This window comes from Terrapene carolina, unplaced genomic scaffold (assembly GCF_002925995.2).
Source record: "Terrapene carolina triunguis isolate 2854851 unplaced genomic scaffold, T_m_triunguis-2.0 Scaffold95, whole genome shotgun sequence".
NCBI classification, from domain to species: domain Eukaryota; kingdom Metazoa; phylum Chordata; order Testudines; family Emydidae; genus Terrapene; species Terrapene triunguis.
This window is the reverse complement of record NW_020664446.1, coordinates 47,127,693-47,142,968: the sequence shown is the minus strand read 5'-3', so window position 1 is coordinate 47,142,968 and position 15,276 is coordinate 47,127,693.

The following is a 15,276-nucleotide window of genomic DNA, read 5'->3' as shown; positions in this document are numbered from 1 at the left end:
CTCAGCTAGGCATACAGTAGAGATAAATCTTTTGGCAAGTTTAAAGTCCAAAATTAAGAAACACACTTCCAATTTAAAACCTCTTTTGATGTGTTTGACATTCAATTCTAGCTGTGGAAGGTAGAAAATAACCTTCTGCTCATTAGTTTGGTGTATAAGTAGCTATTTGGTCATGAGGCTTTTGATAGTATTTGTACTAACATCTTGCATTGACTGTCACAAGCAACAATAATAATTCAATAACAGTCAACAAAGAACAATAGTAGCAGAATGTTACAGTGGGAACGGGCCAATTCTTATTGTTTAAGGGCTGATTTTTGCTTTGAAATTGTTAGCATTGCCTGCCTCATTGGTGCACAGACTGACATGCATAGGCATTGAATACTTTACGGTCCATCATTTGACCAAAAAAAAAAAAAATCATTAACTGTTCACTGCCAACTTTTAAAAAGAATCTTAGAAGTTTCTCTCCTGATTAGCAGATGGATGTCTATATAGCCAGGTGTTCTTGTAAATTTTGACTCTCTTATAGATACAATTTGAAGGCCCAGAAGAGACCATTATGATTGCTAGTCTGACCTGCATAATACAGGCCAAAGAACTTGTGTTCGTGTATGTGGTAGTAGGCTTATAAAGTAGTTGAACAGTTGCACATGCAATTTTGGGCTGAGAGTCAAGCCTTTAATGTTACTGAAGTAAGCATGTGGCACTTTTACTTCAGATTAGTAACCGAATTTTTGACAAGCATGGACTCTAGTATTCCATTTCTTTTAAGAGGAATGAGGAGCTAAGCCAAATTGGTCTTGTGGTGCAGGCAGGGAAGGAACAAGAAATATAGAGAAGCCTGTGTAGTTACAAAGGAAACAAGTGCTTTATTATTACTATTATCCTAGAAGTGACATGGATACTGAGCACTACTTTCTGGTTTAGTGAAACTGCTACAGCTCTTTAAGGGTATGTCTACACTGCAACCTAAGCCTAGGGTTCACATTCAGGCTCTAGTTTAAACACAAATCACACTAACACAGGGATCAGACCCAGGATCCCAGGACCACAGGGGGTGGAAGGTCCAAGCCTGAGTCAAGCCCGGACCCAGGGTTCAAGTCCTGTTGCCAGGGCCAGCCTTATGGAAAATGGCACCCTGGGCAAACTTACATTTTGGTGCCCCTGGCCCCCATGGGTGTGGCACACCCCCATTGCCCCATGGGCTCCCCAGGCTCCCCACTCTTCCTTCCCTCCTAACCCCTGAATTGTGCCCCCTTTGCCTCAATGCCTACTCCCCCTCCTGCACCCCTAAACCCTGTACCCCTTCACTCCCAACCTCTGCCCCCAACCCCTGCCCCCTCCTGTGCCCCTAACCCCTGCACTGTGCCCCTTCACCCCAACCCCTGCACTCCCCTCCTGTGCCCCAATCCCTGCACCCCTTGACTCCTCCCCCCTGCACCTCCCTCCTGAGCCCCTAACCCCTGCACTGGGCCTCCTTTGCCTCTAACCCCTGCATCCCCCTCCTGCACCCACATGGGGAAACTGACCTGGATGCAAAAAACAGCTGACTTTGCTGCTCGATCCCCCACTGGACGGCTGCTCCTCCACCCCGCACAGCCCTAAGGGGCTGTGAGGGGAGCAAAGAGCATTGTCAGGGCTTCCTGCATCCAGGTCACTTTCCCTGCGGGCTGTGTAAGACAGAGATTCTCAAACTTTTGTACTGGTGACCCCTTTCACATAGCAAGCCTCTGTGTGTGACCCCCCTTTTAAATTAAAAACACTTCTTTACATATTTAACACCATTATAAATGCTGGAGGCAAAGTGGGGTTTGGGGTGGAGGCTGACATCCCAGGTTCCACTCCATGCCTGAACATCTACACCAGCAGTTCTCAGCCAGGGGACTGGGAGCCCCTGAGGGGCTGTGAGCAGATTTCAGGGGGTCCACCAAGAAGGGTCAGTGTTAGACTCTCTGGAGCCCAGGGTAGAAAGCCGAAGCCCTATGTTGTGGGGCTGAAGCCTGTGCAATTTAGCTTTGTGGGGCTCCTGTGGTGTGGAGCCCTGGGCAATTGCCCTGCTTGCTACCCCCTAATGCTGGTTCTGGTTTTTATATGCAGAAAAACAGTTGTTGTGGCACTGGTGGACAATGGAGTTTTTACAGCATATTGGGGGGGCCTCAGAAAGAAAAAGGTTGAGAACCCCTGATCTACACTACAGTATTACAGCCCTGTATGCTGAGCCCTGTGAGCCCGAGTCCCCAGCTGAAGGGGATAACTGTGGATGTTTAAATGCAGTGTAGACATACCCTTAGGGCATGTTTTCCCTGGCTTGTGTAGTCGCGGCATAGCACTGGGAGAGAGCTCTCCCAGCGCTCTAAAAAACCCCCACCTCCATGAGGAGAGTAGATACCAGTGCTGGGAACGCGGCTCCCAGCGCTGGTGCACTGTCTACACTGACACTTTACAGCGCTGAAACTTGCAGTGCTCAGGGGGGCGTGTTTTTTCACACCTCTGAGCAAGAAAGTTGCAGCAATGTAAAGTGCCAGTGTAGACAAGCCCTTTGAGTCTTAATTCTCCACTACCTTGCACCTTACATAGGAGTCATTTACAACATTATGTGCAAAGTGAGTGTAAACTACTACCAAATCAGAATCCTCTACTTACTTACAACACTGGTAGTGGTATTCACATTGCTCAGGGACAGGTAAAGTGGATCTATCTATCCGTTTTATACGGTCACCCCTCACAGTGCTTTCTGTGTAAAACTGATAGCAATAACAAAGTCCTAGTGGGCTTCAAGGAGTTTCTGGCATATCTCCCTTTTTTGGGGGGTGGGGGGTAGAATCTGCTTGGGATGCAAAACAGTGGAGAACAAGGCCCTAGGACTGTTGAGCTGAGTATAATGTATGCAGTTGTACTTTAATATGATAGCAAATTTAAAAGATTTAACAGTGAATCCTGGCACAGTCTCTTTCCTTCTGGGTTCTAAAAGATTTCACTTGACTTTTCAAACCCCCAGTCTCTTTGCATTTTAAATACAATTAATTAGGCTGTTGTGTCATTCTTAGGCATGACTTCTAGGTCCAAAACCACTTAGCATTTTTTTGTCACTAGAGCTGTCTACAGTAACTGCTCCAGAGAACATTATGCCACAGTGATACATATCTTCATTTTCCCTCATAGTAACAACTGTCATCTTTCAGCTCTCACGCAATGTCACATCTGAGATTCCTGCTCTTCCTGTCAAGAACCATAACATGTTCTCTTCTAGAATAGCCTCAACCTAATGGGAAGACCAATTCAAGTGCTATTATGTCTCAAAAGTACCATTTTACAATTGTTACAGACTGGTGGGATGGGAAGGAAAGGGTATTAAGGGTTTTTTAGTTGTTGTTTTTGGCCAGACGTGATTAGAAACTTTCCCTATTATGCCATTCATTATCAGCAAAGCACATATGAAAATTGTGAATTAAATACAATTCAGGTAAAGGATTGATTGTTTTTGTTCATTCTATTATGCAATGGTAATGAATGTGTCATTACAAAATTGCAAATTTCAGAGTGCTATTGATATTACACAGTTGTTTTCTCAGTCATTCACCTGGTGTGAAATGTGACAACTGTTTCCTTTATTACATTACTGTGAAATATAAAGACAACCACATAATTGTTCTCCCAGATTAGTTTGATGGAATTTGCTAGTTGTTCATCTTCAGTTAACACTAAAATTTGCTATGATTTCCATATCAACAGTTTAATTTCAATTATTGTGATATTGATTATTGCTCAAATAAAAAAATGGCAGCTGATCCATTATTTGTTACTTGCAGCAGGTAAAATGATTGCTAGCTGCAAGTGACAGCATTGCAGCTGTCACTTGACAGAAGATCAGTCTTTCAGGAATCTGGACTTTGTACTGTTGAGATGCATATCAAGGACCCAGTCTACACTAAAACTGTTAGTAATAGTTACAATTGTCTTACAAGAAGTTATTTTTAAACACAGAGTAGAAATGTTAGGATTGTGAAGCAGAAGGGTTCCATATGGTATGAACATAAATAGCATATCCATGCCAACTGCAAGAATCTGTCCGACATTTAAATCCATTTACAAATTCTGTATTTAAACATAATTTGTCTGCTTATTTAATCTGTTTGGTGAGTTCAAGTGCATAAGGATAGGAGGATCAGTTCCATATTAATTGTGAAATACAAGTAACTAATCTGCATTTTTCTCACGATGACCCTTTAATACCATCTCAAGATTAATCGTCTTTCAGATAACAGTGAATGCTTGTGGGTACGGAGACAGCAGAAGTGAAATAATTTTTGTTAACAGAATATATTGGATTGAGTGAAGTTCAAGATCTTTCCAAAAAGATGCATCAAGCTTAATGCAAGTGTGTCTAAGCTTCTACAGCTGGAACACAATTTTATAGAAACGGATATTCATTTGGAACAGTTTTAAAATTAAGTTTATATATCAGGCTGCTCTGAAAAATTAAGAACATTTTAATTCTAAGTATATATTCTCCTCTGTGCCAGTGGAGAGCAAATCTAGGGTCCCATCCTGTTTAAAGTCAATGGCAAAACTCTAATTGACTTGACTGAGGACTAGAATGGCTTCCTATACATGAAAGACTGGTTTGTGAACTTTAGAAACACAGCCATTTTGGCCCAGATCATCCCCTCCCAGGGGAAAACCCACAGGAGGGCAGCCCTGGGGAAGAAAACTACTTCCAGAGACCGTGTAGTGGCTTCTCTCCTTGCAGCTGAAGAAGAGGCTGGGAGGCCCACCTCCAAACCTTCTGGATCTGTCTCTGCACCAGCTGTGGTACCCTGCAACCCTGTCTATTTCTGTGCTACTCCATTGGAGACAAGGGCTTCCTTGGACATAGCTGCCCCATGGTTCAGTGTGGAATGGGCATCTCCATGGAAAATATACATCTTGGGGTTATATTACTTTTTCTGCTTAAATACAGCAATGAATCCCCCAACTGACCCACGTGATCTTCTCCCGAGCTCACCCACTTCTCCTTGCCCCTTCCTGCCTAAGGTGACCAGGTGTCTGGTTTTCCACCGGAACACCCCATCGAAAAGAGACCTGTCGGTTCCGCTCAGCACCGCTGACCAGGCCATTAAAGGTTTGGTCGACGGTGCTGCAGCGCTAAGGAAGGCTAGTCCCTACCAGTCCTGACACCGCGCTGTGCCCTGGAAGTGGCCAGGAGGTCTGGCTCCTAGGCAGGGGGGCCACAGAGCATGGTACGCTGCCCCTGCCCTGAGCACCAGCTCCGCACTCTCATTGGCCGGAAACTGGCCAATGGGAGCTGGGGGGATGGTGCCTGCAGGCGAGAGCAGCACGCAGAGCCTTCTACCCCCCCACACCTACTAGTGCTGGACCTGCTGGCCGCTTCCGGGGTGCACACAATGCAGTGTCAGGACAGGCTGGCAGCCTGCATTAGCCCCGCTGTGTCACTGACCGGGAGCTGCCCAAGGTAAGCCCGTGCTCCAAGCCTTGAGCCCCCTCCAACCCTGGAGCCCCCTCCTGCACTTCAAATAACTTCATCCCTGGCCCCAACGCAGAACCTTCACCCCCAGCCCAGAGCCCTGACCCCCTGCCTCAACCTGTAGCCCCTTCCCACATTCCAAATCTCTTGGTCCCACCCCACAGCCTAGAGCCCCCTCCTGTACCCCAAGTCCCTCAGCTCCAGCCCCAAAGCCCGCACCCTCAGCCAGAGCCCTCCCACACCCCAAGCCCCTGCCCTAGCCCAATGAAAGTGAGTGAGGGTTGGGGAGAGTGAGCTACCGAGTCAGGGGGAATGTAGTGAACAGGGAGTGGAGCCTTGACGAAGGGTGTTCAGGGCCTTGATAAAAGCTAGGGTGTTTGGTTTTGTGTGATTAGAAAGTTAGCAACCCTATTCCTGCCCCATCTTCCCCCAACATGGGCTCAGGACCTACAGAGTCTGGAGGCAGGAGGATGGTTCCATGGAGGCAGGTTATTTTACCACTCCCTTTCCATGTGGAGGGTCCCTTCTGTTCCCAGATGTGGAGGAATTATTCAGGCATTTGCTTCTTAGACAGATCAAAAATTAAAGTTGACAAATATTGAAGGGCATCTTCTCAGCTCAGTGGTCAGGGCTCTATTTGCTTGGTTTCTCTGAGTGTGAATGAGAAATGCATGGCTGAACATATCACACAGATGTAATAATTTAACTTTAAACTATGACTAAATAATCTTTAAAAGTAGTCTAAATCTGAAAAATTAAATTAGATTTAAGAATATGGGGCTCAACACCTTTACTCACCTGAGTAATTCTTGAAATGCATAGGATTATTCCTGAGAATTAATGCTTGTAGGATTGGAGCTTTAAGTAGGTCACAAAAAGAGATACCTGCGAATAACTATATGTAAACATACGCTCATAAAAAGACAGATTCTAGAATACATGAATTGCAAAGCAATAAACTTACCTACAAAGGGTCATACTCTGAGTTTGGAGATGCAAATACTGATTGTCTTCAGGGAGAATTGCATGTGTATTTGACAGAAGTCAGTCCAAATTGCTAAGTGACAGAAGATTCTTTCTTTAGCAATTTTACATTTGGATTATAATAGCATTTAATAGAAAATGTTAACAATATCTCTGGTGACTTACACATATTTTACTCCTAAAAGTGATCACATTTAAAAAGAACAACAAGGAGTCATACTGTAGCACAGAAGCTCAGCTGCATTGCACCACTTTGGACATCTAGGTGTTAATATCTGCTAGGAATTCAGCGGAAAGGGCTTGACTACTGCTACCCATCTCTAGAACTGGCCTGCCCCTTTAATTAAAAAAATAAAAGGCCAGAAGCTAGCATCCCTAGCATATTTACGCATCCCTAGCATATTTACAGTGCAAGCACATTCCAAGTATGCAAAGCATAAAATATGCCCAAGTTCAGAGTTGATTTCAGGTGCTCTTACTCACTAGGGAGGCTGCTGCTATTGACATATTCACAACAGATGGAGATGCAGTCTGGAGAGGGAAGTGGAGATGCCCAGAGTCCCTCTGCCTGCTGCCTGGGTCTGACTCCATGTGCTGTGATTTGTTCCACCTGATTATCACAGGTTATTGTAGAATGCAACTGTTCTCTTTGCTGCCTGGAATGGCACTTATGCTTCTACGTGATCGCTGCTGACTCTTTCCAGCACCTGACTGCTGAGGAGCAAACATTACAATTTTCACACTTTGGGGAGGAGAACTGTTCCCCTTCCCTCCAGGAAAATACAGCTTCCCTGGACATCCTGCCCATTCACCTCCCACAAACAAATCATTGCCACTTGTTTAATCAGTTAATATTTATGTTGTAACAAACGGTTTCTGCTTCCTGCTTTCTCCCCTTTGAATCAATCCTGTAATGAAGTTAAAATGCTGAATTTGAGGCAGCAGACAATGCTATAAACTCAAAGGGACAAGTTCATCCCAGGAATGAATTTAACCCAGATTTGACTGCATTGGAAGACTCATCAGATGAAATGAACAGAGTGTTAATTGTACCTAAATATCTTCAGAACCAGGGATGCTAATAACAGAGGGTAGAGCACCATATGCTCTACCCTCTATCTACTGAAATAGATCTTTTTTACGTGTGAAGTGCTGGCTCAATAACTAACGATTTTTCCTTGAACTTTTTATTTTCTTCTCCTGATTTGACAATTTGTTTTATTATGTTTACTTTCTGTTTTAAACCCGTATACTTTCATAAAGTATTTGCTTTGATGAAATATTGTTTTGAAGTGGTGGGTTGTTTGACATAATCTACCAATATGTGAAATTTGCTGTGATCATTGTTGGCTTAGTAGTGCCCCACAGCTCAGAACTCTTTGAGGGTGTTGTCTGATTCTTCAAGAAAGATACACTAAGTAGCCACCTTTTTTTAATAATCAAGGGGAGAGCAATTGCAAACTCCTTTCCTTATTGTGAGGATGAATCTAACCTGACCAGCAACTGGAATGAAACCCTTTGTCTCTTGTCTTGAATGCTTCAATTGATTCTATACACTGGATCCTTTGCTGCACAAGCCAGCTTTGTAATTTTCCCAGATACCATATAATTAATAAATAATCTTAAAATAAAATAACCTTTTGTGATGTACTTCCATGTCATCAAGTCCCATGGGGTAGCAGAGGGTGTTTTATTGAAAGGGTGTGTTGTGTGATAATCATCCCTTTTTGTAGGGCTACCGCCCAGTTCATGGAGGATAAAGTTCAGAGTACCTAATGCAGAGGTCGAGCACAAGGACCTACACATTACAAATCCTGTGCAGCACTGCACAACCTGAGTACTGAGAAGTGCACTGACCTTCTCTGTGGGAGGTGTGTGTGTGTGTGTGTGTGTGTGAGACAAATCCTCCCCCACAAGTCCTGGAGCCACTTTACAATTGCTACTTCATTCCTGAGGCTGCAATAGCCTCTCTGGCACCCACCCTTTGCTATCTCCTATTTATGCATTTTATTTATTTGCATTCCCTCTGCTATTTAGCTTTTTCACAGCCATCCTTGTTCCTAGCATTATTAGTTGTGTGTGTGTGTGTGTGTGTGTGTGTGTTTTTTAAGGAACTATCCCCACAACTCCCTCAGACAGAGGACATCTTTCCTCTACATAAGCCCACCTTGCTCTGAGGTGCTTACCCCACATGGGGCTAGGAGACCATCAGGGATCTGTCAGTTCCTCTGTTGCTGCCTGGTATACAGGGGTGAATCTCTGCAAGTGTCAGCTGAGAGGGGAGAAAGCGGGGAGGGATATGTGTCTTTGGATCTGTGTGATGGGTTGAAACCCCATCAGGGACAATAAGGTGTTAAACACCAGTTAGTTACATTGACTATACTTGTGCTATAATTAACTAGTTGCTTCTCAGCAAAGGGGGTCAGGTCATAATGGACACCTGCCCTCAAAAAGGCTGAGAGAGTTTTTAGTCTCGGGAAGAAACCACAAGGAGCAGAGAGGCTCCTGTGAAGGGCCTAGAGTCAGGACTGGCAGGAGTCTAGACACCCCAGGGAGACTCAGTCTGAGGGGGCCTGTACTCAATAGCAGAGGTAGGGAGAAGACTCCAAAGGAGCCCCGGAAAGAGGACCAGGAACAGAGCCCAGCAGAATGGCTGATTGATTGGGACTTTGGACATGTTACCCCTTTTGTTGCCCCGAAAGGGCACTGAACTAGACGCTTCCCACACACCAAGGCAGATGGCCTATGCGGATGGGGCACTAGAGCCTGGAGCCCTGCAACACAAAGCTCTGAAGATAGTGGGGGGTGAAGATGGTGAACCTTAACTGTTCACATACTATCATCTACCACAATATAGATCTAGGCCACTTCTGCCTTGCCATGGAGTTAAGTAAATATACAAATCTGCCCATTTGCTGAAATAGGAGTTGGCATTATATTATTCCAGTGCTTCCTACAGGGATTGTTTTACTATTCGATACTGTGTTGAAGGTGCATAATACACTAACGAGGTTATTCTGCTTATGCTGAGGTACTTACAGGACAGTAGATTTAATTATTATTACTCAGATGCCCACTTCTTTTCCTCACCTCTTGTTCTATGAATTTATCCTGTATCTGGACAGTGTTGCTGTATTCCTGCAAGAAGTAAGATTGACAGAGGCTGTGCATCCCCAAGCTGAAAGAATTGCCTTTATGATGGTCCCAGTACAAAGCAGATGAGAGAGGGAACAAGTGAAAGGGGGAGCATATACATAACACCCAAAGCCAGTTCTTGTGTGTGGGAGTGGCAAAGTTAGGGATTACAGTACTTTGTTTCAACCAACATCTTCCAAAAAATGTGGATTCTAATTTTTAATAACTGGTATAGTAGCAAAAGAAACAGATGAAACTGATTATGTTTCTTTTAAACCTGTTTATGCCCTGTGATGGCTGTCTGCTATGATTTTTAGGTCAAGTACATCAGCAGTCTGGGAAGTGGCACATGTTCTACTCTGCGTGTCCTGTAGTCTGTGTGTGTTAGAAGTTGAGTCAGTGATGACTCCGCCATTGCTCAGAATCACCATCTGTACTGATGAAACAACCAATTTAATCTCAAAATTGTGCAGTTACAGATGAAATAAACCACAAACTTATTTTTCTAATAAACTATAGACAGAAAACAAGCCCTTCCAGAATAAACATCTAAAGTCAATGGGTGGCACAGTGGCATTGGTTTTGAATTACAACTCCCCAGAGTCTTCAATAGGCATTTCCCCTTTAAAATCCATAGCAGGGAAACGATAAACAAAACACCAGCACTGATGTGCATAATGCTTTCCAGTAGGTCAGTGGGCTCACAGTTTGATTCTTGAAATACTTTGTGATATAATTGAATCGTTATTTACTTTTTAAAAACCAGATGTTTGCTAGGTGTATCACAAAAGACAGAGAAAGACACAAGGAGTTCAGTTTGTAAGGGTATTAGGTGCCTGGTGGGATTTTCAAAAGCACCGTCCTACACGACTAAGTTCTATTTGAAAATGCTTCTGAAAATCCCACTATGCACCTATATGCATCATTGGGCATTAAATACCTTAAAATGTCTGGCCCATAGTACTTCCCAAAGAGGTTACAATCTAAGTTTCAAAATTAGTTGTGTGTGTTTGTTGCAGGGAAGGAGGGAATGAGGAAGGGCAAGCATGAAAATCAAACCACTTAATTTCAAATATGATAGAGATTATCAAAACTGTCTTTTGAAATTACAAAATATTGTGGGGTTTTGTTTTTCTCTTTTGTGACTCTATTATTCAAATTACTAACATTAATAACTATTTTCAAAAAAACATGATAAAAGAATAATTCTATCAGCATGATTAGTAAAGGCCAATTATAAAATACTTGGCTATGCCAAATGTAAGAATGCCCAGAACAATACATATTTGCACCTAACTGCGGGCCAGATCTTGCAAAGTTATAGGGTGAAATCCTCACCCCACTGAAATCAATGCCCAACTCCCATTGACTTCAACGAGGCCAGGATTTCACCTGTACTATTGAGTAGTTCTGATTGAACCCAATCGGACTAGTCATGTTATTAAGCACTATGGTTGATAGTGAGTGTTTGCAGATTCAGCCCCTAATATTTAGTCAGCAGGGAATCTCCAAGCTGCCACCCATATCATGAAGAGCTAAGCTATTTGTTTTAACTCAATTAATTAAAAAAAAAAATCACATGTCATGTAAGGTCCATCCATACCCATAGAAACTATGTTTCTGGAGTGTGATTTACTCATGATGGGTTTTTTTCCCCAGCACACTAATACATATTATGATATAGGCAAATTAGAATTAACGCATTGATATGCTTTTGTGTTTTTGTTCAATGAATTTAAATGATTGTGCAATGCTTACATAAAACTACTTAAATATTTATTTAGGTGTCTCTAGGCCTTTTGTTTACTAAATGTATCAATTTAAGCAATAAATTATTCAAATGTGAAGAGAAATGTATAATTTAATAATATATCCCTGCTTGTGCCTCTCATGCTATTCAATTTCCTAACTTAATCCCTATGAAACTCTGTTAACTGCACTCTCAGTAAATATTTATCTTATGTTTACTTGATTTTGGCCTTTGCCATATTGAAAAAGAATTTTGTATATGTTAAATGAAAGCGCAAATGATGCAGGATGGTATCGGCCACTTAAATCAGAAGGACACTGGTAATTTCTATCCAGAATTATACACTGACTTCACAGCCAGTATAGCAGGGCCCAGGCCTGTATTCCATTATGGTGTAGAACTCCTACTGATGTCAAGGGGGATCTGCATGCAAGAGGAGTGGCAGTGCCTCCCATAAATGATTGCACAGATATCATTACATGCTTAATTTTCTGAAGTGTTGAGCACCAAAAACTATTTGAAGTCACATGCTTCCCACCTACTATAGATGGGCCATGGGGGAGCAAAGGATCATGGAATTAGAATGCAAAGTGCTCTCAACTGAACCAATGCAACATGCTACTTCCACGCCCTCTAAGCTTCAGTTTCCCTCTATGCCTTCTCCCAGTGAGGAGTTTTGTGGCTTTTTGAGGATGGGAGAAGGAACAGCAGGGGGGAGCCACTCTCCAAGCCATGCCCCACGCAGGACTTGCTCAGGTGTTTTAGAGGAAATCCGAGAGGGAGTTAATGTTGCTAAAAGAACATTAACTCCTGCAGAGTCTTGTCCACATTGCCTACGGTGCAGCCATAGTAGTGGCTGGGAGGTGGTCTCCACTGGCAGCATAGCTCCTGTTGAAGCCAGTGGGAGCCTCACACAAATACCTGACGGTGGAATTTGGTCCTTAATTGATGATTGTATGACACAGCTGCTAAAGGGAAAATGCCAAGTTTGGAAAACTTAAAATATCACAAACTTTGGGTTTTTTCTTACGGTAAATGCATTTGTGGCAAGTCTATGCACTCTTATTGTTTGTTAGTGGTGGCGTTTCAAAATGCTTCAGTGTTCTCTTCTAAATAAATAAGAAAAAGAAATAAAAAATTTTAAAAAAATGTCATTAGCTGAACATACTTAGCAGACAAAAGACCTGTATGAGCCCAATGTGCATACGGGGCAAAGATACATATTTCCATTTCTAGCTTCCTAGCAGTTAATATAAACAAAAGGAGGAATATGTAAGTGATGAAACATACCTTGATACTGACCTTTAAACTTTGACTTATTTCTTAATGGCCGTGACATTTACTTTGGTGACCATGGTTATTTTATAGTCCTTCCACTTTTAGTTGCTGTTTATTTTTGTTATTTTGCACTCTGCAGAGAACAGATGTAAAACATAAACTTACACATAGGGCTTAGTTGTTTGGAGAGAAGATGGTCTCAGACTTGCTCTTTCCGCTCCAGTCTCTCTCCTCCCAATTTAATCTCTTAAGGTGGAGTGCTGGCTCTGCTCTTTGAAACTTCCTAACTTAGCTGTTTTTCTTTTCCAGGCACCACTGCATGCAGTCCTCCCAGCCTCAATCTCACAAATCCTCCTGCCAGAGAGTCTCTCTCACTGAGTGAATAAGCCATTAACAGTCACTCCCTTTTCAACATGTGACAGTTCTCTTCTTCTGCATGAGCTGAAGGTCTGCAGCCTTTCTCTGGCCCAATGCAGGGGAAACATGCAGTTGTAGTGAAGCTAGTCTAAGGGCTGGTCTACATCCAGCCGCTAGTTCGGCGGCTGGGGATCGAAGTTCTGGGTTCGACTTATCGCGTCTGGTCTGGACGCGATAAGTCGAACCAGGAAGTGCTCGCCGTCGACTGCGGTACTCCAGCTCGGCGAGAGGAGTACCGCGGAGTCGACGGGAAGCCTGCCTGCCGCATGTGGACCACGTCTGAACCGCGGTAAGTTCGAACTAAGGTATGTCGACTTCAGCTACATTATTCACGTAGCTGAAGTTGCGTACCTTAGTTCGACTTGGGGGGTTAGTGTAGACCAGGCCTAGGACAGCCAATTTACTTTCAGTCTATGTCAACCACCAAAGTTCATAAAATGACTTTTATTTGATTTAATTTTCTTACACTGAAATATACTTGTGATTTCTTGGGTTTTCCAACATCCATCTCTGCTGCTTTTTGGAAAAGAGATAAATCTTCTAGTTTCAGGGCATAAACCAACCTTTAACTATTGGGAATATGAAGGAAAATTATCTGAGTCAGGTTATCCCATAACTGCCTGCTTCAGGGGTTTTGCACCTTCTTCTGAAGCAGCTGGGCCACTGTTGGAGACAAGTTACTAAAACAGATGGATCATTGTTTTCATCTAGTATTTGCATTCCTATGTTTCTCCTGCTATACCGGTTTAAGAGCTCCTGAAGAAGCTGCTTATCTGCTTTGTAACAGTACTCTTGGGGTGAAATCCTGGCTCCATTGAAATCAATGGGAGTTTTGCCACTGACTTCAGCCAGGTCAGGATTTCTTCCTTGGTTTTGCTCAAAAGCACATTTATTTTTATGTTTTGTTTACTGCACAATACTAATAAAAAGACTGTGTTTGATTTAACTAACACAGACAATTTGGTGTGCTGGGATTAGTACCACTTACAAAGAAGGCAGCTGTTATCACTGAGTAATATGTCATAATACAATGATACAGAGTTTTATCATTTCACCCTAATGAATGGTCTCATTTGCATGCTCTTTTTTGCTAATTTAGATGCCATTATTAATTAAAAGCTATCTCTGATAACAGTAATCACGGAAGTGCCCATGATAAAATCACATTCATGGCTAATGCTGCTTTAGTCTTTCTTCTGAAGCATTAGCACTTTTATGGGCCCTGCTCTGTGTATGCCATGACTAACTTAAGAGTCTTCTCATCCTCAGTCTTAAACATTCAGGGCCAGATCCTCAGCTAGTGTAAATCAGTGTAGCTCCACTGAACTCAATAGAGCTGTGCCCACTCACAGTAGCTGAGGGTGTTGCCAATAGAATTTGACAAAGAACCCCTGTTTTCTCTTTGCATAATTTAGACAGCTTAATTTAAAAATTGGGATTTTTGTCATAGAAGGATGAGCCAGTTAACTCCACAATGAAGAATGGTACCCCCTCTGTACCATGAAATCAATAAAGAATTCTATAGTGACTTAATTTCAACTTGGAAGGAAACCCGTTCCCTGGAGGAATACAAAGGCCAGCCTGGGTGGCCAAAAAGTCAGGGTGAATTAGTAACAAATAACATCTTTTATTCATGGAAATAATAAATGAGGGGGAACTGTAAAAGACATGCTGCTGGATTTTGTCACAAAAATAAAATGAAAGGCACTGAAAAACTGGCTCCTTGACAAAATGTCACTTATAATTTGAACAAAGCATATTTTAAAATCTAATGCAAAACTGCTCATCAAAGTTTGTTCTTTTATGGGTTATTTATTAACTTTTGGGTCTACAGTAGATATTTGGAGTTTTCATTTATCCAAAGGATCCACTTGCTATAATCCCTGCACTGTGCAGTACAACACATTTGGCCTGCAAAATCTATATTCTAGCCTAACCTCATTCTGCCTTCAATCCCTGCATGAAGCATCATCCATATGTGGAATCCAAACATAATGGGAATTGTTTGTGGGACTCAGTGGCCAACTCAGACCCAAAGCTTCTTTAGAGTAGGAGACTCCTTTAGTAAAGGGTTAGCGAACATGTGCAGTGACAAGAAATTTATGGTGTTTATCTTAAGGGCTTGGACTTGAATAAATGGAAGAAAATAAAGAATTTTTATAAGACCAAAGGAAATGTTTGCAGCTCTTGGACAATCCCCATCTTGTATCTGATTTTTAAACAT